This window comes from Myxocyprinus asiaticus, chromosome 39, assembly GCF_019703515.2.
Source record: "Myxocyprinus asiaticus isolate MX2 ecotype Aquarium Trade chromosome 39, UBuf_Myxa_2, whole genome shotgun sequence".
Lineage (NCBI taxonomy): Eukaryota > Metazoa > Chordata > Actinopteri > Cypriniformes > Catostomidae > Myxocyprinus > Myxocyprinus asiaticus.
In genome coordinates this window covers 25,758,565-25,785,231 of record NC_059382.1, presented here as the reverse complement: position 1 = coordinate 25,785,231, position 26,667 = coordinate 25,758,565, and the positions used below count along the sequence as shown (strand labels likewise).

At 41.4% G+C, this 26,667-nt stretch overlaps 10 non-coding genes across 10 annotated transcripts; all 10 read right to left on the bottom strand.

The window, feature by feature from the left end:
* Positions 1-4,692: 4,692 nt before the first annotated feature.
* On the bottom strand, positions 4,693-4,782 carry trnar-ucu (transfer RNA arginine (anticodon UCU)). The gene is given in 2 exon segments: positions 4,693-4,728; positions 4,746-4,782. It is a non-coding gene; the product is annotated as a tRNA-Arg (tRNA).
* A 412-nt stretch (positions 4,783-5,194) lies between these two features.
* trnat-ugu (transfer RNA threonine (anticodon UGU)) lies at positions 5,195-5,268 on the bottom strand. Its single transcript has one exon. It is a non-coding gene; the product is annotated as a tRNA-Thr (tRNA).
* A 917-nt stretch (positions 5,269-6,185) lies between these two features.
* trnar-ucu (transfer RNA arginine (anticodon UCU)) lies at positions 6,186-6,275 on the bottom strand. Its single transcript is given in 2 exon segments — positions 6,186-6,221; positions 6,239-6,275. It is a non-coding gene; the product is annotated as a tRNA-Arg (tRNA).
* Positions 6,276-6,687: 412 nt separating this feature from the next.
* On the bottom strand, positions 6,688-6,761 carry trnat-agu (transfer RNA threonine (anticodon AGU)). Its single transcript has one exon. It is a non-coding gene; the product is annotated as a tRNA-Thr (tRNA).
* Positions 6,762-7,589: 828 nt separating this feature from the next.
* Positions 7,590-7,679, bottom strand: trnar-ucu (transfer RNA arginine (anticodon UCU)). The gene is given in 2 exon segments: positions 7,590-7,625; positions 7,643-7,679. It is a non-coding gene; the product is annotated as a tRNA-Arg (tRNA).
* Positions 7,680-8,091: 412 nt separating this feature from the next.
* On the bottom strand, positions 8,092-8,165 carry trnat-agu (transfer RNA threonine (anticodon AGU)). The gene has a single exon. It is a non-coding gene; the product is annotated as a tRNA-Thr (tRNA).
* Positions 8,166-9,063: 898 nt separating this feature from the next.
* Positions 9,064-9,137, bottom strand: trnat-agu (transfer RNA threonine (anticodon AGU)). The gene has a single exon. It is a non-coding gene; the product is annotated as a tRNA-Thr (tRNA).
* Positions 9,138-10,036: 899 nt separating this feature from the next.
* Positions 10,037-10,110, bottom strand: trnat-ugu (transfer RNA threonine (anticodon UGU)). Its single transcript has one exon. It is a non-coding gene; the product is annotated as a tRNA-Thr (tRNA).
* Positions 10,111-18,122: 8,012 nt separating this feature from the next.
* Positions 18,123-18,196, bottom strand: trnat-cgu (transfer RNA threonine (anticodon CGU)). Its single transcript has one exon. It is a non-coding gene; the product is annotated as a tRNA-Thr (tRNA).
* A 1,440-nt stretch (positions 18,197-19,636) lies between these two features.
* On the bottom strand, positions 19,637-19,710 carry trnat-cgu (transfer RNA threonine (anticodon CGU)). Its single transcript has one exon. It is a non-coding gene; the product is annotated as a tRNA-Thr (tRNA).
* Positions 19,711-26,667: the final 6,957 nt, after the last annotated feature.

Genomic DNA, 26,667 nt, shown 5'->3' with positions numbered 1-26,667 from the left:
CCAATTGAGCAATTAACAACAGATGAAATGAGGGATTTGGATATCAAAAAAATATATATATATTCTAGAATAAATCTTATGGACTGATGAAAAAAATGTATAGTCCCTACCAGATGGGTTCAAAAGTCTCCAAATATCTGTAAGACCAAGATTTTTACACATCCTGTGAAGTGTCAGTGTTGCTCTAGGGGGCTTGCACACTTTTGCTTCACTATGATCAAGGACTGAGTCCATCAAAAGATTCAAGTCTCCTCCCAATATTATATCATGAGGGGTGCCAGCGGCTGGCAACATCCCTTCAAGATCTATAAAAAAGCCTTGATCATCAACGTTAGGTGCGTAAATATTAGCCAAAATTAACCTTTGCCCTTGAATTTCAACTAACACAATAATTACTCTTCCTAATTTATCTTTAATCTGTTTGAGACATTTGAATTGTAGATGTTTATTTACCAATATGATGACTCCCTTGCTCTTACTTGAGCCAGCACTAAAGGAAACATGTCCACCCCATATCTTCCCAAATTTTTCAGCTTCCTGCGGGGAGAGATGTGTTTCTTGAAGAAACACTATATCATATTTCTTACGTTTAAGAAAAGAAATAACCTTCCTTCTTTTTATGGGGTGTCCCAACCCATTTACATTCCATGTGGAGAGAGATAGTACACTCATATTAACATTTGACATTTTGATATAGTAGAAAAAATAAACTGTGTGTCAAAAACAAAATTATACAGACCACATTCCCCATTAGTGAAACAATCAACCCCCGAACAAAACAAACAGAAAAAAGAAAAATGTGCGCATTAACCCCGTGCATGAAAGCACCAACCGGCAACAATCCTTCTAAACTCAAAAGGTCTATGAACGCCCATGAGCCCCTACGACAACTTTGCCGTCGGATTGCTCAATTTTGCCTCACAAATTTGTGAAATTTGTAAAAAAAAATTGTAAAATAAACCCAGTCAATAGGAAGAATGAACACAAAGAATGTGTAGATTCAATCACAGAACTGTCTCAAAGGTGTGGTCTTCCACCAAACAAATTCCAGCTGATATAAAACTGATCAGATTCCTCGGACAGACAAACGACAGTGAGGCAGCTGTTATGAGTTCAGCGGATGACGTAATCATTCCAATGTCCCGTAAAAAAAACTCAACAAAACAAACTACGGCCAGCAGGAGGAATAAGCACGAAGAACGAACAGATTAATCCACAGCTGTTCCAAAGGAGTGTTATTCAATAGAACAAGCTCCAGCCGCTAGGTGGAACCAATACAAAAAGAAACAAAATCGGCATCCCGGTTCCCCGGATGATCGAGTCAATTCACTCGGAGGCTGCATAAAAGCATATACCATGACTTGCACAGACCGCCAACTTTATAAAAGACATCCTTTGTGTGAGTATGTAGATATTTTGTGGTCATCCGTAGTGTCCACTCTCAATCTGTCCGGGAACTTCAATGCAAAAGTAATCTTTCGTCAATGCAAAAGTTTCTTTAAGGAAAAGTGTTATTCACAAAACAAACTCCAGCCGCTCGGCGGAGCCAACGCAAAAAACCCAAAATGTCACCCAGCTTCCTCAAGAGTAAGTACAGCGAGTCAGACCCACTCACATGAGAAACATCCAATGGTTTACTCAGTCATTGATTCTATAAAAGACATTGCCAGATTTGGACATGTAAATACTTTGCGTCCGACCTTCGTTTCTACTCTCAATTTGGCTGGAAACATCAAAGTGAACGAGATCTTTATCTGATGTAAGAGTTTCTTACATTCCTTGAACCGATCGTATTTCTCTCTTGTCGAACTCGCAAAGTCCGGGAACAAGAAAATATTATGGTTCTTCCAAGAAAGCTTCCCTTTGCTCCTCACCTGGCGCAACACAAGATCTTTATCGGATGATCTCAGAAATCTGGTCGGAATCGATAGGGGCCTGTCTCCCTCAGCAGATCTCCGAGCAGGGACTCTGTGAGCTCGCTCGATTTCCAGCTTGGGGCCTGTTATGTCAAGCAGACTCGGGAAAAACTCGTCTAGGAATTTCACCATATCTCTGCCCTCCTCATGCTCAGGAATTCCAACAATTCGAACGTTATTCCTGCGGCTTCTATTTTCAAGATTTTCAAGCTTTTCAAGGAGATGTTCCAAATCAACTTTGGTCGTGGGTGGATTAGCGGTTAATTCCCTCTCCGAAGATTCCAAAAAATCAATTCGTTTTTCAACATCAGTCACTCTTGTACCTAACTCAGAGAATTTTATTTCCATCGCCGTAATCGATCAACGTATTACAGAGAGATCCTCCAAGTCAGCAAGAATCTTCATCAACATCACCGACATGTTGGACAACTAATGCTGGATTCCTTCTCCCGCCGCGCCATCCAAATCGAGTCCTTGGTCTGTAGGCCAATCGGGGCTTTCATCCTGAACACGTAAGTGTCTTTTAATGTCTCCAGAGCCCGAGGATTTTGAATTCTTTGCCATGTTTTGCAACAAAGGACAAATGTGTAACTGGGTGTATCAAATTTCACCAGATTATAACATGAAAATAATTGAAAATTCAGGAAAGTGCGCAGAGCTCGTCACTCACGCATCTGCTCCTTGCATGGCGTCACGTGACACCTGATGCAATCCCATGTTGACTGCATCATCCACAGACCTGTTTGCTCGATAAGCAAATTGAAGGGGATCTAGAAAGGGTCCAGTGATGTTCTTCAGATGGGCCAACACCAGTCTCTCAAATGATTTCATGACCACAGATGTCAGGGCGACAGGTCTGTAGTCATTAAGTCCTGTGATTTTTGGTTTCTTTGGGATGGGGATGATAATGGAACATTTGAAGCAGCTTGGGACATCACACTGCTCCAGTGATCTATTGAAGATCTGTGTGAAGATGGGGGCCAGCTGGTTAGCACAGGATCTAAGACATGCAGGTGAAACCCCATCTGGGCCCTGTGCTATCCTTATCCTTTGTTGTCGAAAGATGCGGCTCACATCATCCTTTGCATCCATTGCATTCTCTGCAAAGCCTCCATAGAAATACGACTCAGAGGAGCAAAACATCCAGAAGAGATGCTATAAGTTCGAGGAATAAGCCATGCTATTGAGAGCATGAAAGTGTTTGTTAGAGAAAAGAGTTTTAGTGGTCAGATAGCCTTGCCGTTAGTTGGCCAAGTGTGATTAGCAAAATGACAAATTTTGCAACTCCGGTGGGATTTGAACCCACAACTTTTAAACAAGCACATTTTGCAAATTAGAAATCCAATGTGCTACACATTGCACCACAGAGCCCACCTTGAGTTTTTCAAAACTGTGAGATTATACAGTCTGTGGCAAGGAAACCTACTTTCCAGAGTCTCTGTAGAATTGAACGCAGTTTCAAAAATAGCCATCAGGACATCCTGTCCTTAGGAGGGGCAAGAGAGCACAGTCACTGTCAGATAAGCACTGCTAATATTTGAAAGCAGGATCTCCTGTTTACAAGAAAGTTACCTTGACCAGATAAGCCACAGGACCCTGTTGGAAAAGAGTGTTAGCATGTCAGAGTAGCATTAAAATACAGCCAAGAAAAGATTTGTGAACAGGATTGACTTCTACCCTTGATCAGTGCAGCATTTTCATCTGGGTAACCATTTTCTGTTGGCTTTTACAAAACCACACATTTTAAAACATGTAAGCTAATCAGGTGCACAACACACTGCAAAGGTACTGCTGGGATTTGAAACCAAGATCTCCTGTTTACAAGACAAGCACTTTAACCAACTAAGCCACAGTGCCATCTTCTTCAAAGCCTGAATGGAAGGATGACTCGGAGGAGCAAAACATCCAGAAGAGAGGTCATAGGATCGAGGAATAGGCCATGCCATTGACAGCATGAACGAATTTGTTTGAGAAAAGTGTTTTGGTGGTCAGATTGTCGTGTCGTTTTTTGGCCAAGTGTGCTTAGCAAAATGACAAAAGCTGCAACTTGAAACCACAACCTTTGAATGGCCATATTTTGCAAATTAGAAGTGCAATGCTCTATCAATTGCACCACAGAACCCAGCCGAAGCAGCTTCTTTGTGTCTCCAGAATTGTGAGTTTACACACTCTGTGGCAAGGAAATCATTTTCCCTGAGACTCTGTAGAATTGATTGGTGTTTCAAAATGCACTATCAGGGCTTTCTGTCCTCAGGAAAGGCCAGAGAGCACAGTCACTGCCAGATAAGCACTGCAAAATTTGAAACCAGCATTTCCTATGTATAAGACAAATGTCGTGACCAGCGTAGCCACAGCACCCTGTTGGAAATGAGTGTTAGCATGTCAAAGTAGACTTAGAATGCAGCCAATGAAAGATTTGTGAACAGGATTTACTTTTGCCCTTGATAATTGCAGCACTTTTACCTTGGTAATCGATTGCTGTCTGATCTTAGAAAAAGACACATTTCAACATCTGTACAACACACAGCAAAGGACCTGTTGGCATTTGAACCCTGGCTCTCATGTTTACTAATAAGACACTTTAACCAACTGAGACACAGTGCCACCCTCTGCAAAGCCCGCATGGAAATACGACTCAGAGGAGCAAAACGTCCAGAAGAGCGGTTATAAGTTCGAGGAACAGGCAATGAAAGTGTTTGTTTGAGAAAAGAGTTTTAGTGGTTAGATAGCCTTGTCATTCGTTGGCCAAGTGTGATTAGCAAAATGACAAATTCTGCAACTCTGGTGGGATTCGAACCCACAACCTTTGAATGGCCACATTTTGCAATCTAGAAGTCCAACGCGCTATCCATTGCGCCACAGAGCCCACCTCAATTTTCTCAAAACTGTGAGATTATACAGTCTGTGGCAAGGAAACCTACTTCCCTGAGTCTCTGTAGAATTGAACGCAGTTTCAAAAATAGCTGTCAGGACATCCTGTCCTTAGGAAGGGCCAGATAGCACAGTCACTGTCAGATAAGCACTGCTAATATTTGAAAACAGGATCTCCTCTTTACAAGAAAGTTACCTTGACCAGATAAGCCACAGGACCCTGTTGGAAAAGAGTGTTAGCATGTCAGAGTAGCATTAAAATACAGCCAAGAAAAGATTTGTGAACAGGATTGACTTCTACCCTTGATCAGTGCAGCATTTTTATCTGGGTAACCATTTTCTGTTGGCTTTTACAAAACCACACATTTTAAAACATGTAAGCTAATCAGGTGCACAACACACTGCAAAGGCACTGCTGGGATTTGAACCCATGATCTCCTGTTTACAAGACAGGCACTTTAACCAACTAAGCCACAGCGCCATCTTCTTCAAGTCCTGAATGGAAGGATGACTCGGAGGAGCAAAACGTCCAGAAGAGCGGTCATAGGATCGAGGAATAGGCCATGCCATTGACAGCATGAACGAATTTGTTTGAGAAAAGTGTTTTGGTGGTCAGATTGTCGTGTCGTTTTTTGGCCAAGTGTGCTTAGCAAAATGACAAAAGCTGCAACTTGAAACCACAACCTTTGAATGGCCATATTTTGCAAATTAGAAGTGCAATGCTCTATCAATTGCACCACAGAACCCACCCGAAGCAGCTCTTTGTGTCTCCAGAATTGTGAGTTTACACACTCTGTGGCAAGGAACTCATTTTCCCTGAGACTCTGTAGAATTGATTGGCGTTTCAAAATGCACTATCAGGGCTTTCTGTCCTCAGGAAAGGCCAGAGAGCACAGTCACTGCCAGATAAGCACTGCAAAATTTGAAACCAGCATTTCCTATGTATAAGACAAATGTCGTGACCAGCGTAGCCACAGCACCCTGTTGGAAATGAGTGTTAGCATGTCAAAGTAGACTTAGAATGCACCAATGAAAGATTTGTGAACAGGATTTACTTTTGCCCTTGATAATTGCAGCACTTTTACCTTGGTAATCGATTGCTGTCTGATCTTAGAAAAAGACACATTTCAACATCTGTACAACACACAGCAAAGGACCTGTTGGCATTTGAACCCTGGCTCTCATGTTTACTAATAAGACACTTTAACCAACTGAGACACAGTGCCACCCTCTGCAAAGCCCGCATGGAAATACGACTCAGAGGAGCAAAACGTCCAGAAGAGCGGTTATAAGTTCGAGGAACAGGCAATGAAAGTGTTTGTTTGAGAAAAGAGTTTTAGTGGTTAGATAGCCTTGTCATTCGTTGGCCAAGTGTGATTAGCAAAATGACAAATTCTGCAACTCTGGTGGGATTTGAACCCACAACCTTTGAATGGCCACATTTTGCAATCTAGAAGTCCAACGCGCTATCCATTGCGCCACAGAGCCCACCTCAAGTTTCCCAAAACTGTGAGATTATACAGTCTGTGGCAAGGAAACCTACTTTCCCGAGTCTCTGTAGAATTGAACGCAGTTTCAAAAATAGCCATCAGGACATCCTGTCCTTAGGAGGAGCCAGAGAGCACAGTCACTGTCAGATAAGCACTGCTAATATTTGAAAACAGGATCTCCTCTTTACAAGAAAGTTACCTTGACCAGATAAGCCACAGGACCCTGTTGGAAAAGAGTGTTAGAATGTCAGATTAGGATTAAATTACAGCCAAGAAAAGATTTGTGAATGGGATTGACTTCTACCTTTGATAAGTGCAGCATTTTTATCTGGGTAACCGTTTTGTGTTGGCTTTTACAAAACCACACATTTTAAAACAAGTAAATCATTCAGGTGCACAACACACTGCAAAGGCACTGCTGGGATTTGAACCCAGGATCTCCTGTTTACTAGACAGGCACTTTAACCAACTAAGCCACAGCACCATCTTCTTCAAGTCCTGAATGGAAGGATGACTCGGAGGAGCAAAACGTCCAGAAGAGCGGTCATAGGATCGAGGAATAGGCCATGCCATTGACAGCATGAAGGAATTTGTTTGAGAAAAGTGTTTTGGTGGTCAGATAGCCTTGTCGTTTTTTGGCCAAGTGTGCTTAGCAAAATGACAAAAGCCGCAACTTGAAACCACAACCTTTGAATGGCCATATTTTCCAAACTAGAAGTCCAACGCTCTATCAATTGCACCACAGAACCCAGCCGAAGCACTTCTTTGTGTCTCCAAAACTGTGAGTTTACACACTCTGTGGCAAGAAAATCACCTTCCATGAGACTCTGTAGAATTGATTGCCATTTCAAAATGCACCGTCAGGGCTTTCTGTCCTCAGGAAAGGCCAGAGAGCACAGTCACTGCCAGATAAGCACTGCAAAATTTGAAACCAACATTTGCTATGTACAAAACAAAGGTCGTGACCAGCGTAGCCCTTGATAATTGCAGCACTTTTACCTTGGTAATCGATTGCTGTCTGATCTTAGAAAAAGACACATTTCAACATCTGTACAACACACATCAAAGGACCTGTTGGCATTTGAACCCTGGCTCTCATGTTTACTAATAAGACACTTTAACCAACTGAGACACAGTGCCACCCTCTGCAAAGCCTGCATGGAAATACGACTCAGAGGAGCAAAACGTCCAGAAGAGAGGTTATAAGTTCGAGGAACAGGCAATGAAAGTGTTTGTTTGAGAAAAGAGTTTTAGTGGTTAGATAGCCTTGTCATTCGTTGGCCAAGTGTGATTAGCAAAATGACAAATTCTGCAACTCTGGTGGGATTCGAACCCACAACCTTTGAATGGCCACATTTTGCAATCTAGAAGTCCAACGCGCTATCCATTGCGCCACAGAGCCCACCTCAAGTTTCCCAAAACTGTGAGACTATACAGTCTGTGGCAAGGAAACCTACTTTCCCGAGTCTCTGTAGAATTGAACGCAGTTTCAAAAATAGCCATCAGGACATCCTGTCCTTAGGAGGAGCCAGAGAGCACAGTCACTGTCAGATAAGCACTGCTAATATTTGAAAACAGGATCTCCTCTTTACAAGAAAGTTACCTTGACCAGATAAGCCACAGGACCCTGTTGGAAAAGAGTGTTAGAATGTCAGATTAGGATTAAATTACAGCCAAGAAAAGATTTGTGAATGGGATTGACTTCTACCTTTGATAAGTGCAGCATTTTTATCTGGGTAACCGTTTTGTGTTGGCTTTTACAAAACCACACATTTTAAAACAAGTAAATCATTCAGGTGCACAACACACTGCAAAGGCACTGCTGGGATTTGAACCCAGGATCTCCTGTTTACTAGACAGGCACTTTAACCAACTAAGCCACAGCGCCATCTTCTTCAAGTCCTGAATGGAAGGATGACTCGGAGGAGCAAAACGTCCAGAAGAGCGGTCATAGGATCGAGGAATAGGCCATGCCATTGACAGCATGAAGGAATTTGTTTGAGAAAAGTGTTTTGGTGGTCAGATAGCCTTGTCGTTTTTTGGCCAAGTGTGCTTAGCAAAATGACAAAAGCCGCAACTTGAAACCACAACCTTTGAATGGCCATATTTTCCAAACTAGAAGTCCAACGCTCTATCAATTGCACCACAGAACCCAGCCGAAGCACTTCTTTGTGTCTCCAAAACTGTGAGTTTACACACTCTGTGGCAAGAAAATCACCTTCCATGAGACTCTGTAGAATTGATTGCCATTTCAAAATGCACCGTCAGGGCTTTCTGTCCTCAGGAAAGGCCAGAGAGCACAGTCACTGCCAGATAAGCACTGCAAAATTTGAAACCAACATTTGCTATGTACAAAACAAAGGTCGTGACCAGCGTAGCCACAGCACCCAAAACTGTGAGATTATACCATCTGTGGCAAAGAAACCTACTTCCCTGAGTCTCTGTAGAATTGAACGCAGTTTCAAAAATAGCTGTCAGGACATCCTGTCCTTAGGAAGGGCCAGATAGCACAGTCACTGTCAGATAAGCACTGCTAATATTTGAAAGCAGGATCTCCTCTTTACAAGAAAGTTACCTTGACCAGATAAGCCACAGGACCCTGTTGGAAAAGAGTGTTAGCATGTCAGAGTAGCATTAAAATACAGCCAAGAAAAGATTTGTGAATGGGATTGACTTCTACCTTTGATAAGTGCAGCATTTTTATCTGGGTAACCGTTTTGTGTTGGCTTTTACAAAACCACACATTTTAAAACAAGTAAATCATTCAGGTGCACAACACACTGCAAAGGCACTGCTGGGATTTGAACCCAGGATCTCCTGTTTACTAGACAGGCACTTTAACCAACTAAGCCACAGCGCCATCTTCTTCAAGTCCTGAATGGAAGGATGACTCGGAGGAGCAAAACGTCCAGAAGAGCGGTCATAGGATCGAGGAATAGGCCATGCCATTGACAGCATGAAGGAATTTGTTTGAGAAAAGTGTTTTGGTGGTCAGATAGCCTTGTCGTTTTTTGGCCAAGTGTGCTTAGCAAAATGACAAAAGCCGCAACTTGGAAACCACAACCTTTGAATGGCCATATTTTCCAAACTAGAAGTCCAACGCTCTATCAATTGCACCACAGAACCCAGCCGAAGCACTTCTTTGTGTCTCCAAAACTGTGAGTTTACACACTCTGTGGCAAGAAAATCACCTTCCATGAGACTCTGTAGAATTGATTGCCATTTCAAAATGCACCGTCAGGGCTTTCTGTCCTCAGGAAAGGCCAGAGAGCACAGTCACTGCCAGATAAGCACTGCAAAATTTGAAACCAACATTTGCTATGTACAAAACAAAGGTCGTGACCAGCGTAGCCACAGCACCCAAAACTGTGAGATTATACCATCTGTGGCAAAGAAACCTACTTCCCTGAGTCTCTGTAGAATTGAACGCAGTTTCAAAAATAGCTGTCAGGACATCCTGTCCTTAGGAAGGGCCAGATAGCACAGTCACTGTCAGATAAGCACTGCTAATATTTGAAAGCAGGATCTCCTCTTTACAAGAAAGTTACCTTGACCAGATAAGCCACAGGACCCTGTTGGAAAAGAGTGTTAGCATGTCAGAGTAGCATTAAAATACAGCCAAGAAAAGATTTGTGAACAGGATTGACTTCTACCCTTGATCAGTGCAGCATTTTTATCTGGGTAACCATTTTCTGTTGGCTTTTACAAAACCACACATTTTAAAACATGTAAGCTAATCAGGTGCACAACACACTGCAAAGGCACTGCTGGGATTTGAACCCAGGATCTCCTGTTTACAAGACAGGCACTTTAACCAACTAAGCCACAGTGCCATCTTCTTCAAAGCCTGAATGGAAGGATGACTCGGAGGAGCAAAACATCCAGAAGAGAGGTCATAGGATCGAGGAATAGGCCATGCCATTGACAGCATGAACGAATTTGTTTGAGAAAAGTGTTTTGGTGGTCAGATTGTCGTGTCGTTTTTTGGCCAAGTGTGCTTAGCAAAATGACAAAAGCTGCAACTTGAAACCACAACCTTTGAATGGCCATATTTTGCAAATTAGAAGTGCAATGCTCTATCAATTGCACCACAGAACCCACCCGAAGCAGCTCTTTGTGTCTCCAGAATTGTGAGTTTACACACTCTGTGGCAAGGAAATCATTTTCCCTGAGACTCTGTAGAATTGATTGGCGTTTCAAAATGCACTATCAGGGCTTTCTGTCCTCAGGAAAGGCCAGAGAGCACAGTCACTGCCAGATAAGCACTGCAAAATTTGAAACCAGCATTTCCTATGTATAAGACAAATGTCGTGACCAGCGTAGCCACAGCACCCTGTTGGAAATGAGTGTTAGCATGTCAAAGTAGACTTAGAATGCAGCCAATGAAAGATTTGTGAACAGGATTTACTTTTGCCCTTGATAATTGCAGCACTTTTACCTTGGTAATCGATTGCTGTCTGATCTTAGAAAAAGACACATTTCAACATCTGTACAACACACAGCAAAGGACCTGTTGGCATTTGAACCCTGGCTCTCATGTTTACTAATAAGACACTTTAACCAACTAAGACACAGTGCCATCCACTGCAAAGCCTGCATGGAAATATGACTCAGAGGAGCAAAACATCCAGAAGACGCAATGAAAGAGTTTGTTTGCGAAAAGAGTTTTAGTGGTCAGATGGCCTTGTCGTTCGTTGGCCAAGTGTGATTAGCAAAATGACAACTTCTTTGACTCTGGTGGGAGCAGTCTGTGGCAAGGAAACCTACTTCCCTGAGTCTCTGTAGAATTGAACGCAGTTTCAAAAATAGCTGTCAGGACATGCTGTCCTTAGGAAGGGCCAGAGAGCACAGTCACTGTCAGAAACGCACTGCTAATATTTGAAAGCAGGATCTCCTGTTTACAAGAAAGTTACCTTGACCAGATAAGCCACAGGACCCTGTTGGAAAAGAGTGTTAGCATGTCAGTGTAGCATTAAAATACAGCCAAGAAAAGATTTGTGAATGGGATTTACTTCTACCCTTGATCAGTGCAGCATTTTCACTCGAGTAACCGTTTTCTGTTGGCTTTTACAAAACCACACATTTTAAAAAATGTAAGTTACTCAGGTGCACAACACACTGCAATGGCACTGCTGGGATTTGAAGACAGGATTTGCTGTTTACTAGTCAGGCACTTTAACCAACTAAGCCTCTGCACCTTTGTTGCTAAATTTTTCATGGGAGGGTGACTCTGAGGAGCAAAAGATCCATAAGACAGGTCATAGGATCAAGTAATAGGCCATGCTATTGACAGCATAAAGGAATTTGTTTGAGAAAAGTGTTTTATTGGTCAGACAGCCTTGTCGTTTTTTGGCCAAGTGTGCTTACCAAAATGACAAAAGCTGCAACTTGAAAGAACAACCTTTGAATGGCCATATTTTGCAAACTAGAAGTCCAATGCTCTATCAATTGCACCACAAAACCCACCCAAAGCACTTCTTTGTGTCTCCAAAACTGTGAGTTTACACACTCTGTGGCAAGGAAATCACCTTCCCTGAGACTCTGTAGAATTGATTGCCATTTCTAAATGCACTGTCAGGGCTTTCTGTCCTCAGGAAAGGCCAGACAGTACAGTCACTGCCAGATAAGCACTGCAAAATTTGAAACCAGCATTTCCTTATAGCAGGGAAGTAGTAAGGCCGGGTGGTCCTCGGAGCGCTTATTCGTTTAGCTCTGTGGCCGCTGGTTCGTGTAAGTTATAGAAGTCCCTAGTTGATTTTTGCCGACGTGCAGCACTACTCCGCATCGACCGGTGGGTCCCCCGAAGACGACCACAGGTGTCCCCGAGCAGCTGCGCCCCACGGTGGAGGCGCTATGAGCGTTCAAAAACTGAAAGTATTTACATGCAGTTCTGCAGCCGACCGCTGGGTGGCGCCACCACATCCCACCAAAGGCTTAATGCAGTGGGCTCCATCTCCATTCAAATAAACCACAGGTGGGCTCTTTTTTCGGGGAAGGTGGGGCCTGACCACGAAAACCCTATAGGGCCAAATGCCCACTGTATTGCATCACTTCCTCCTCGGGGTGCCAAGGACCGCCCCCACGAACCACATAGCCACTAAACGGCCCCTTAGCAGCTATTCTGGGGAAAATCCCACGGAAGCGAGCCTTTGATTGGCCGACAGCTGGGGTGTGTCCGAGAGGGGGCGGGGCTTACCACGAACACGCTATTTGTCTACCTTCCCACTACATTACAGGAATTTGTCCCTGGGGGTCCACGGACCCCAGGGGTGTGTCCTGGAGGGGGTGGGGCTGACCACGTACACAATATTTGCCACCTTCCCACTATATTACAAGACTTTGTCCCTGGGGGACCACAGACCCCTGGAGTGTATCCAGTAGGGGACGGGGCTGACCACAAAACAACTATTTGTCCATTTACCCACTAAATTTAACCACTTTCTCACTGTTGTCTGATGACCCTCTGTGTGTGTCCGGGAGGCAGTGGGTCTGTCCAAGGACAAATTATTTGTCCCCTTTGACCACATTAAAATATGTATGACTTGCAAGTGGGTGCAGTAGCAATTTAATTCACTTGTGATGCGACGGTGGTAGATCTAATCAATGACATTTATGAAACAGCCTAAAGAGAGGAGGTGACACTCTGACACGCTGTCACCACCAACATACTAAATGTCCATTTCCAATCTATTGTATTTGTCTATTACCCCTGTGTCCACCAACACACTAAAGGTACATTTTCAATATATTGTATTGGTCTATTGTGTCCACCAACACATTAAATGTTCATTTCCAATTTATTGAACTGGTCTATTGTGTCAACCAACATACTAAATGTCCATTTTCAATTTATTATAATGGTCTATTACCCTAAGTCCAACAACATACTAAATGTCCATTTCCAATTTATTGTATTGGTCTATTACCTCTGTGTCCACCAACATAATAAAGGTCCATTTCCAATTTATTGTATTGGTCTATTGTGTCCACCAACATACTAAATGTCCATTTTAAATTTATTATAATGGTCTATCACACTAAGTCCACCAACATACTAAATGTACATTTCCAATTTATTGTGTTGATGTATTCACTCTAAGTCCACCAACATACCAAAGGTCCATTTCTTATATATTGTATTGGTCTATTGTGTCCATCAACATACTAAAGGTCCATTTGCAATATATTGTATTGGTCTCTTACCCCTGTGTCCACTAACATACTAAAGGTCCATTTTCAATTTATTGTATTGGTCAATTGTGTCCACCAACATATTAAATGTCAATTTCCAATTTATTGTATTGATGTATTTACTCTAAGTCCACAAACATAATAAAGGTCCATTTCCAATTTATTATATTGGTCTATTGTGTCCATCAACATACTAAATGTCCATTTCAAATGTATTGTATTGATGTATTCACTCTAAGTCCACCAACATACTAAAGGTCCATTTCCTATATATTGTATTGGTCTATTGTGTCCATCAACATAATAAATGTCCATTTTCAATTTATTGTATTGATGTATTCACTCTAAGTCCACCAACATACTAAAGGTCCATTTTCAATTTATTGTATTGGTCAATTGTGTCCACTAACATATTAAATGTCCATTTCCAATATATTGTATTGGTCTATTATCCCTGTGTCCACCAACATACTAAAGGTCCATTATCAATTTATTGTATTGGTCAATTGTGTCCACCAACATATTAAATGTCCATTTCCAATTTATTGTACTGATGTATTCACTCTAAGTCCACCAACATACTAAAGGTCCATTTCCTAAATATTGTATTTGTCTATTACCCATGTGTCCACCAACATACTAAAGATCCATTTTCAATTTATTGTATTGGTCTATTGTGTCCACAAACATATTAAATGTCCATTTCCAATTTATTATATTGGTGTATTAAATCTAAGTCCACCAACATACTAAAGGTCAATTTCCAATATATTGTACTGATGTATTCACTCTAAGTCCATCAACATACTAAAGGTCCATTTCCAATTTATTATATTGGTCTATTACCCCTGTGTCCACCAACATAATAAATGACCATTTCCAATTTATTGTATTGGTGTAATAACCCTAGTCCACCAACATACTAAATGTCCATTTTCAATTTATTGTATAGGTCTATTACCCCTAAGTCCACCAATATACTAAATGTCCATTTTCTGAGATGAGCATAGAAGTACCAGTTTCAACTTCCTAGCCAAATACAGAGCTGAGATATCCAAATCCCATGTACAATTTATCCCATTCAAAATTTTAGGTGGTTCGTGGACGGTCGAATTTTGAGGTTTTGAAGGAGTATGTTGTTCAGGGGGCATCAAAGAGTCATCTAAATGTGATTCTGAGTCATGTATTTTATCCTGGAGTTATAAAAATGATGTCCACCAAATACCTATATTAGCCCATTGGATAGATTGTAAGTGGGACGGCCCACGGGCAATTTATTTGCATTGCCTGAAATAGCCACTTAATGGACATCTGTTTTTAATGTGTGGGATAGATTAATTCACTAAATATCATATTTAGGTGACTGTATGACACCCCCTGAACAACATACAACCTTCAAAACCTCAAAATTCGACTGTCCACGAACCACCTAAAATTTTGAGTGGGATAAATTGTACGTGGGATTAACTATGTCTGAGCTCTAGAATGGGCTAGCAAGTTGAAAATGGTACTGCTGTGCTCATCTCAACCTTCTCTATCTATGGTGTGAATTTCAGGAAGATTGGACCTTGTCACATATTGAACATGGGATCATCCCAGATACAATCTATTTTATCGACGACAAATATGTTGTCTGTGGACAATCATGTTTTAGGACATTTTTTAATATTTGTAAGTGATACTATTCATGAAACCACCTGTTGAGGACTCATCATACTAAATGTAATATATCTATGCAATTTATAACTCATAATAATGTATAATTAGCTAAAAAATGACTGTCTATGAACCATTTATTTTTCACAATCCGTGGGCACTTCCTGCATGACTTGGCAAAAACACAGGAAGTGCCCACGTGCAATTTATTTGAATGGTGGAAAATACATGGTTCGTGGCCGTCATTTTGAAAGCTTTTCTTGCTATTTTCATGCAATATTATCAATAAAACATCAAATATATCACTCAAAATAATCAATGGAACCCATTTATGCAAATTGCAGCTCAAAATAACGTATAATTAGCTAAAAAATGACTGTCCACGAACCATTTATTTTTCACCATTCAAATAAATTGTACGTGGGCACTTCCTGCATGACTTGGCAAAAACACAGGAAGTGCCCATGTGCAATTTATTTGAATGGTGGAAAATACATGGTTCGTGGCCATCATTTTGAAAGCTTTTCTTGCTATTTTCATGCAATATTACCAATAAAACATCAAGTATATCACTCAAAATAATCAATGGAACCCATTTATGCAAATTACAGCTCAAAATAACGTATAATTAGCTAAAAAATGATTGTCCACAAACCATTTATTTTTCATCATTCAAATAAATTGTACATGGGCACTTCCTGTGTGACATGGTGAAAATAACCTTAAATTTGATGCTAAGACCTAGTGGGCTTCGAATGCTTCATCGTAGGGCCCTTAGAAACAACATATTAAAAAGTTGTGTCCCTCAGAGTTTGGGAAGTACTTTAAAAAAAATTAAAAAAAATATTAAGGAAAAATAACTGTCACTTTTCATTCACAAGTCATCCAATTAAGCACTTAACGAAGTCATTCAGCCTTCAACATTTGCACACTTACTAAGGAGCCCCTGAGAAGCCATACATTTCAAATTGGAGTCATTTGGAGCTTTCTGAGGGGTGTCCACGAAACACCTATAGAAATGGATGGTATAAATTGCTCGTGGGATGCGCCCTGGCAATGTGCCCAGAGGTCCTAGAGATCCCAAATTTCACATAGTGACCCCTCGTGGGACTCTTGAAGTGCTAAGGATTTTGGTGAAGTTTTGGTAGAACGTCAGAAAACACCTTTAAAGGACTCTGGGTGGGCACAGCATGCCCCCGCCATGTGCCCCATGAGGAAATGGATTAAAAAATGTAACAAAAAATAATTTGTGTCAGGAATGCATAAAAACACACATAGAGGGGGCATGTGGGATGCCTGGGCACTGCCCGGCATGAATTAGGGCGATGTATGGCATCAGGGAGCACAATGGGGGCAAAGGCATGCCAAAGTGGTATTTAGTGGGTAAGGGGACAAATAGTGGTTCTGTGGACAACAGGAAGCCCATTTACAAGAATAGTGGGTAAGGGGTCACAGGAAGTGAGTTTGTGGACAACAGGAAGCCCATTTACAAGAATAGTGGGTAAGGGGTCACAGGAAGTGAGTTTGTGGACAACAGGAAGCCCATGATGAAGACTAGTGTTAAGGTGGACAAAAAGGTGCTCTGTGGACATTGTTTACGTTACTAAATTCCCCGTGGGCAGTAGGGGGTTAGTGGACACTCCCCAAAGAGACCATGACAACTCAAGAGTGCCCCTAGAGGTTTCCATACGGCGAGATAAGTGGAAAATCGAAACTTACCCCAAAGTAATGGGGAAGTGACATATGGCCACGTAAGGGGTATGATCCATCGAACCAACTATGGGTCCAATGGCAATTTAAATGAATAGGGCTCGATCCCTCGAACCACCTAACTTCACTTACTATGTACAAGACAAAGGTCATGACCAGCGTAGCCACAGCACCCAAAACTGTGAGATTATACAGTCTGTGGCAAGGAAACCTACTTCCCTGAGTCTCTGTAGAATTGAACGCAGTTTCAAAAATAGCTGTCAGGACATCCTGTCCTTAGGAGGGGCCAGAGAGCACAGTCACTGTCAGATAAGCACTGCTAATATTTGAAAACAGGATCTCCTCTTTACAAGAAAGTTACCTTGACCAGATAAGCCACAGGACCCTGTTGGAAAAGAGTGTTAGAATGTCAGATTAGCATTAAAATACAGCCAAGAAAAGATTTGTGAACGGGATTGATTTCTACCCTTGATCAGTCCAGCATTTTTACTTGGGTAACCATTTTGTGTTGGCTTTTACAAAACCACACATTTTAAAACACATAAGTTAATCAGGTGCACAACACACTGCAAAAGCACTGCTGGGATTTGAATCCAGGATCTCCTGTTTACTAGACAGATGTGTTAACCAACTGAACCACAGCAACTTCATCACCAAAAGCTTCATGTGAGGGTGACTCCGAGGAGCAAAAGATCCTGAAAGTGTTTGTTTGAGAAAAGAGTTTTAGTAGTCAGATAGTCTTGTCGTTTGTTGGCCAAGTGTGATTAGTAAAATGATAAATTCTGCAACTCCGGGGGGATTTGAACCCACAACCTTTGAACGGCCACATTTTGCAATCTAGAAGTCCAATGGGCTATTCATTGCACCACAGAACCCACCTCAAGTTTTTCCAAAACTGTGAGATTATACAGTCTGTGGCAAGGAAACCTACTTCCCCAAGTCTCTGTAGAATTGAACGCAGTTTCAAAAGGAGCTGTCAGGACACCCTGTCCTTAGGAGGGGCCAGAGGGCACAGTCACTGCCAGATAAGCATGCTAAGATTTGAAAACCAGATCTCCCGTTTAAAAGAAAGGGACCTTGACCAGCTAAGCCACAGTACCCTATTGGAAAAGAGTGTTAGCACGTCAGAGTAGCCTTAAAATACAGCCAAGGAAAGATCTGTGAACAAGATTGACTTGTACCCTTAATCAGGGCAGCATTTTTACTTGGTTAACCACTTTATGTCAGATTTTCTTTGAAGCATGCATTTCAAAATGTGTAAGTTAATCAAGTGAACTCCACACTATAAAGGTACTGCTGGGATTTGAACCCAGGATTTCCTGTTTACGAGACAGGCGCTTTAACCAACTAAGCCACAGCACCATTGTCTGCAGAGCTTGTATGGAAGGATGACTCAGAGGAGCAAAACATCCAGAAGCGAGGTCATAGGTTCGAGGAATAGGCCATGCTATAGAGAGCATGATAGAGTTTGTTTGAGAAAAGAGTTTTGGTGGTCAGATAGCCTTGTCGTTTTTTGGTCAAGTGTGCTTAGCAAAATGACGCAAGCTACAACTTGAACCCACAACATTTGAATGGCCATATTTTGCAAACCAGAAGTCCAACACTCTATCAATTGCGCCACAAAACTCACCCGAAGCTCTTCTTTGTGTCTCCAAAACTGTGAGCAAAGAAATCCCCTTCCCTGAGACTCTGTAGAAATGATTGTCATTTCAAAATGCACTGCCAGGACCTTCTGTCCTCAGGAAAGGCCAGAGAGCCCAGTCACTGCCAGATAAGCACTGCAAAATTTGAAACCAGCATTTCCTATGTACAAGACAAATGTCTTGACCAGCGTAGCCACAGCACCCTGTTGGAAATGAGTGTTAGCATATCAAAGTAGCCTTAGAATGCAGCCAATGAAAGGTTTGTGAACAGGATTTACTTTCGACCTTGATCATTGCAGCATTTTTACCTTGGTAATCGATTGCTCTTTGATCTTAGAAAAAGACACATTTCAACATGTGTACATTAATGAGTTGCACAACACACAGCAAAGGAACTGCTGGCATTTGAACCTTGGATCTCATGTTAACTAATTAGGCACTTTAACCAACTAAGCCACAGTACCATCTTTTGCAAAACCTCCATGGAAGGATGAGTCAGAGGAGCAAAACATCCAGAAGAGAGGTCATAGGATCGAGGAATAGGCCTCGCCATTGAGAATATTAAAGAGTTTTTTTGAGAAAAGAGTTTTGGTGGTTAGATAGTCTTGTCGTTTTTTGGTCAAGTGTGCTTTGCAAAATGACATAAGCTGCAACTCTGGAGGGACTCAAACCTACAACTCTTAAACAGCTGCATTTTGCAATCTAGACAGCTATTGTGCTATCCAGTGGACCACAGAGCCAAGCTTAAACAAATGTTTAGTCTCCGACACTGTGTGGTTACACACTCTGTGGTCAGGAAATCAACTTCCTGTGAATGAAGAATTGAACGCACTTTCAAAAGGAGCTGTCAGGACCTCCTGTCCTTAGGAGGGGCCAGAGGGCACAGTCACTGCCAGATAAGCATGCTAAGATTTGAAAACCGGATCTCCCGTTTAAAAGAAAGGGACCTTGACCAGCTAAGCCACAGTACCCTATTGGAAAAGAGTGTTAGCATGTCAGAGTAGCCTTAAAATACAGCAAAGGAAAGATCTGTGAACAAGATTGACTTGTACCCTTAATCAGGGCAGCATTTTTACTTGGTTAACCACTTTATGTCAGATTTTCTTTGAAGCATGCATTTCAAAATGTGCAAGCTAATCAAGCAGACTCCACACTGTAAAGGCACTGCTGGGATTTGAACCCAGGATCTCCTGTTTACGAGACAGGCGCTTTAACCAACTAAGCCACAGCACCTTCTTCTGCAGAGACCTCATTGACAAGTGACTCCAGAAGAGAGATAATAGTTTTGAGGAATAGGCCATGCTATTGAGAGCATGAAAGTGTTTGTTTGAGAAAAGAGTTTAGGTGGTCAGACAGCCTTGTCGTTCGTTGGCCTAGGGTGCATAGCAAAATTACAACAGCTGTGCTTCTGGTGGGATTTGAACCAACAACTTTTTAATGGACACATTTGACAATTTAGAAGTCCTGTCCATTAAGCCACAGAGCCTACCCAATGCACAATGTTGTGTCTCCAACACTGTGAGGTTACACAATCTGTGGCAAGGAAATAGCCTTCCCGAGAATGAAGAATGGAATGCACTTTCAAAAGGAGCTGTCAGGACCTCCTGTCCTTAGAAAGGTACCTTGCCCAGCTAATTCACAGGACCCTTTTGGAAAAGAGTGTTAGCATTTCAGAGTAGCCTTAAAATAAAGCAGAGGAAATAAATGTGAACACGATTGACTTCTACCCTTGATCAGTGCAGCATTTTTACTTGCGTAACAGTTTTCTGTTGGCTTTTAGAAAAGCTCACATTTCAAAATCAGTAAGTACCTCAGGTGCACAACACACTTCAAAGGTACTGCTAGGATTTGTACCCTTGTGCTCCTGTTTATTAGGCAGGCGCTTAAACCAACTAAGCCACAGCACCTTCCTCTACAATGCTTTCATGGGAAGGTTACTCTGAAGAGAAATACATCCAGAAGAGAGGTTATAGGATTGAGGCCATGCTATTGACAGCATGTAGGAGTTAGTTTAAGAAAAATGTTTTGGTGGTCAGATAGCCTTGTCTTTTTTTGGCCAAGTGTGCTTAGCAAAATGACAAAACCTGTGTTTTTTGGGATTTGAATCCACAAAATTTGTATAGCCATTTTTTGCAATCTAGAAGTCAAAAGCGCTATCCATTGCACCACATAGCCCACCCCAAACACTTCTTTGTGTTTCCAAAAGTGTAAGGTTACACACTCTGTGACAAGAAAATTACCTTCCCTGAGTCTCTGTAGAACTGAGTGCCATGTCAATATGCATTGTCATGACCCCCTGTCCTAAAGTAATAATAGCCTATTCTGAGATTTCTTTCTGAATATTTTTTTCTGTATCTGCTGACAATTTGTGAAAATACAGTACATACAAATGTGTCAACACAGTAGTAATTAGCACTCGCTGAGAAGTTACGTCTCACGATTTGACTGCAAATGCTACATCCAAAAACACTGGAAAAGCCCACTGATAATATTAGGGCCATGTTGTCACGGACATGATTTTCTAGTTAATTTGCTGGAAACTGCTCAATGCAGGGCAGTTCTGCATGCTGCTCGTGTACCTAAATCCCTGATGCATCTGTGTGCATCTTGCAGCAGCTGCCACAGAAGATAAAAAAATAAAATAATTGATATTTGCTTGAGTGGCAGCCACGTTGGTCTGCAATCAGTCTGAAATCTTTAAATACCAACCAAAGAAAATTTCATTGAGCAATTTTTAACTGCAAAAACATGGAGAATAATAATTTTGAGTCATAAATTTAACAGAATTGTCCTTCAAAAGTGTCAGAGATGTAGGCTAAAAAAAAGACGTGCATAAATTATCCGGTGGTTTACAATAAAAATAAAAACGTCATAACCAACTAAATTCATCTCGTAACATGTTTAAAGTTTAGCTTCACGCAAACTTTGTCATCGAATAATACATTTATTTTATAGTCTATAATTAAATTATAAACAAAACATTTCACTGCCCAAAATATCCTATTATTTTATTGTGCATGGTTGAATGTTGTGAATGATGGACAAATGCTGTAAAATAATTATTTTATTATTTTAAGCAGCTCTTCAAAGCTTTCAAAATAGTCAATCAATAATAAATAGGTGCTGTGTCTGTTTAGAGTTTCTGTCTGCTTTAGCAATAACGCTTTTACCCCAGACTATTTAAAAAGTTACACAGTTAATTCATCAAGCTATTATGGACCAGTTCAAGCTGACAACTACAGAAGCCTACATGTGTAGATACATTATGCCTAAAAAGACTTAATTTCCAAAATTAATACTATTTTAAGTATTTTATTTCAATATGCTGTTTTTAGTATGATATGATGTGGGTGACTTGACTCAATGAAGTTTTTAACCACAATGAAACCGCAATGCGAGAGCCATCTTGGCTGCACAAATGCCACATGCAATTTTACCAGTTGTCAGGTCCCGTGTCGTGTGAAACTGTCTTGTTTAGTTTCTATTACATTGGATACATACCCATCTTTTTGCTTTCATCGTGCCAGCCACCTGCTTAAACGCAGTGAAACAACTCTGGCAATGTCTGCGATTTCAGGGGCTAATACAACTGCATGCAGACAGAGGTGTGTTAATTAATTTTTTTTTCATTGCATAACAAATGTCATGGACTCGGCTGGACTTGGAGTCTCAAAGTCTCAAGTCCGAGTCAAGTCCAAGTAAAAATGCATCCGAGTCCGTGACATGTCTAAGTCAATTAAAATTGGACTCATGACTTGGACTCGAGTCTTGGACTCGATTACCCCAACTCTAATATATATATATATATATATATATATATATATATATATATATATACACTACCGGTCAAAAGTTTTGAAACACTTACTCATTCTTTATTATTAATTTTTTTTCTTCACATTTTAGAATAATAGTAAAGTCATCAAAACTATGGATTAACATAAATAGAACTATGGGAATTATTTTGTGACTAAACAAAATCCAAAATAAATCAAAACTGTATTATAGTTTAGCATCTTCAGAGTAGTCACCCTCTGTCTAGAATTTGCAGACATGTACTCTTGACATTTTCTCAACCAACCTCTTGAGGTACCACCCTGGGATGCTTTTTAAACAGTATTGAAGGAGTTCCCATCTATGTTGGGCACTTATTGGCTGCTTTTCTTTACTATTTGTTCCTAGTCATCAATTTCAAAAACGTTTGGGTAATGACGGGAGGCCATTTCCTTGCTCAGTTGGCGGTCGGTACGGTGGCAGATTCGCGGCGGGTTGGTGGAGATATCAACAAAGTCGACTCGGTTGAAGGAAGAGAAATCTTCTTTTTTCACTTCTGCAGGCAAAGGATGAGATGTGGATTGCTCGGCTGTCTCCTTCGGATCCGTTAGCGTGCTCGGTGGAACATGGAGAATCTCGGCTTGTCCAGTGAGATGGAGACTGTATGGCCAAAGTTCAGGTACGTACATTACTTCCTTGGGCAACAAGGCTACACCTGGGAGCAGCAGGGTTGCAACTAGACGAGGTGCATACTGTCACTGGAAGCGAAGCTTAGGAGGAATCTCCGGGGTTTTATGCTCTCGATGACATCATGATTGAGGGACGCATTCTGTTGTGCGTTTCATCCAATAGGAGTTGAGAGTTTGATCAGAATTTCACACCTAGGTGTAAAGTGAGCAAGGCTTGATGGAATCTGTAGTCTGTTTGGACTCCCTTTGTTTTTTTTCCTACTTTTTTTTATTTTAACCCATTTTCTCCCAATTTTGGAATGCCCAATAACCACTACTTAGTAGGTCCTCGTGTTGGCATGGTTACTCACCTCAATCCGGGTGGCGGAGGACAAGTCTCAGTTGCCTCTGCTTCTGAGACAGTCAATCCATGCATTTTATCATGTGGCTCACTGTGCATGACACCGCGGAGACTCACAGCATGGGAGGCTCATGCTACTCTCTGCGATCCATGCACAAATTACCACATGCCCTATTGAGAGTGAGAACCCCTAATCATGACCACGAGGTGGTTACCCTATGTGACTCTACCTTCCCTAGCAACCGGGCCAATTTGGTTGCGTAGGAGACCTGGCTGGAGTCACTCATCACACCCTGGATTCAAACTCATGACTCCAGGGGCAGTAGTCATTGTCAATACTCGCTGAGCTACCCAGGCCCCCCACCGGACTCCCTTTGTTTGATTTTGGCTTGTTATCAGGCTTTGAGTGTTCCTACAGGCCTCAGTCTGGCTTAATGACTGTGCGTAGGCCTGCCTTTTTCTCCTATCTGAGCACATGAGGCACAACATTCCCCCCTTTGGTCTGAAGAGTTGGTTGTTGTCCAGAATCTTTAGAGCAACTGAAGGGACAACAGTTCTTGTAGGTTTACAGTAACCTGTTGGTTACACCGCTGTGTCTTCCTGATAGAAAAGAAAATGGTTGCACAATCCATACAGTTCATAGAGTTCATCTGGGCACATCTGAGGCACATCTGGGCATAGAAGTTCTAGCTAAGTCTAAACTACATTCATTACACATAAAGACAAACATTCCAAGTTATAGGTAGGCACAGCATTAACCGTAACACAATCCTTTGCTGTTCTTTGGTCATAACACAAAATCATAGTAGAACCTGACAATGGATACTAGGACCAAAACGTTAGAGGAAAGGGGATAGTGGAAAGGAAAGGAGGGTTAGAGGTTAAAAGGCTTATCCTTGGAAATGACTGGGGTTAACCTGTGGGATGGGCTCAGACTGGTGTGTTAAACGTGGCTATATGAGAAGGAGGGAGTCCAGTCTGGTCTGTAGGATATGAATGTACCTGAACATGGCATGTGCAATAACAGCCATGATGATCCAACCACTAAGGAGGAGCCCGAGGGTAATCTCGCGTAGCCAGACCTTCAGACTGACGGCATAAGGTCTGGACTCTATGGCAGCTTTCATTGGCCAAGGACCACCCATGAGGCCATTTGATCGACATGTAAAACAACCAATCACAGTTCGCTTTGTTCAGCGTCACGTTTAGCGTCACAATAACAGACCGGCGTGCAACCTGTAAGTCATAAGAGTAACCCGCATTGAAAGTCAAAGAAGAAAAGGAAGAAGAAGAAATAAGTCAGTCATTTATTCACAAACATCGCAAAAGTTTATAACAACAATGGCGCATCAGTCTCCAAAAGTACCTCTTAGCAAAACACCTAGGAAGTCGGTTGTAAACATATGCAGACTTTGTTCAGAGAACTTCAAAGCATCTAAAACTAACAAACACAGATTATTTCGTGGACACGATTCCTCAGACAAAGCTGAATTTACTGTTGTGCTAGAGGAGTTTGTTGGCAAGCTTTATGACACAAGTTTGGCGATCTGCACCTCTTGCCGAAGTCTATTAATGAGGTACAGCAGCGTTTCCAAAGAAGTTGTATGACTAAAATTGCATATAAATTACATGTGCAGCAAGACCAGGGAGAAACGATGTGCACCATCAACGCCAACACAAGAGCTGAAGAAACGACTTACCGTTTATGAATGCAGCCCTGCAAGACGTGAATTGTTTGATCGACCATCACCTGATGTAAACACTGCGACCACGTCTTTACAGGATACTGTTAGTAGTAAAACTGTTGTTATGGTGAGTTCGTCACAGAAAGTTCAGCAGACGAGGGGTGTAAAGAGACCTATGAGGACCCTAGTAAATAATATTACCAGGGGACGCTACAATGCTTTGGCCAAGAATTTAATGAAAATTCCTGGGCAGTCCCAGTTTGTTATTGATGTGGTCCTCAAGCAAGTTGAGAAGGAATGTCGAATTTTAACAAGCAACAATTTCCATTCTGTAGTACAACACACTATGCCATCGCACCTCGCTGATTTTCAGTGTGAACAAGTGTTGGCTGAATGGAGGACTGCAGCACCAAAATTTATGCAGTTCCTAAAATGTGCAAGTGCAGCAACAAACTTGACCAAGCATAACACTAAAGGAGCAAGGATTCATAAAAGAAGATCCTGGAGCAGAAAGAAGCCAGAGGTGACAATGGCTGGCCTGATACTTCTTAAAGCAAGGTCAAAATTCATGGCATCTCCTATGTACCGAAATTCAATGGTGTTGAAACATGGTGGTGCAAAGAAAAGATGCATTGACAGATTCAGTAGGATTGGAGTTTGTGTGAATCACTCAGCAACCCTAAAGAAGATCAAAGAGATTGCAGATACATGGGATGCTGGAATTCTAGAATGGAAAAAAGTAATGTGTGACAGCCCAAGCCTTGAAGGCTTGTCATGGATGGATGAACTAGGTTGCAGCTCTTCTTTCCTATCTGATCATACATACCACCGTGAAGAGAAGGAAGTGGAAGAAGTCTTCATTGACACCAGCAGTGAAAGTGAAGAGATTTGTAAGATTTGGTCTAATATTTGATTATATATTGTATATAAAGGACTTCTCCACCATAGGAAAAATTTGTCATAATTTACTCACTATGATTTCATTCCAAAGTTGTATTACTTTCATTTCTCTGTAACCCCAAAAAAAGATATGTAATTTTTTTCCACCTTATGGAATTACTTAACATTAAATTAATAGAATTCTATAACAAACGTTCATGGAAATTTCATAGTTATGTTAATTTTCTTCTTTTTTTTTCCATTTTTTTTTTTTTTCATTAATAGGAGCTCACAGATCATGACACAAGAGCTTCTAGAAAAACTGAGTCAGGCTGCACAGATGGGTCGTCACCAACTGCAATGGCACTGGAGTCTCAGGTGAGAGTTGGTATTTTGCATTGTATGTCTACAGTGCATCCAGAAAGTATTCACAGCGCTTCACTTTTTCCACATTTTGTTATGTTACAGCCTTATTCCAAAATGGATTAAATTCATTATTTTCCTCAAAATTCTACAAACAATACCCCATAATGACAATGTGAAAAAAGTTTGTTTGAAATCTTTGCAAATTTATTAAAAAGAAAAAAAGAAAAAAAATCACATGTACATAAGTATTCACAGCCTTTGCCATGACACTCAAAATTGAGCTCAGGTGCATCCTGTTTCCACTGATCATCCTTGAGATGTTTCTACAACTTGATTGGAGTCCACCTGTGGTAAATTCAGTAATTTGGACACGATTTGGAAAGGCACACACTTGTCTATATAAGGTCCCACAGTTAACAGTGCATGTCAGAGCACAAACCAAGCCATGAAGTCCAAG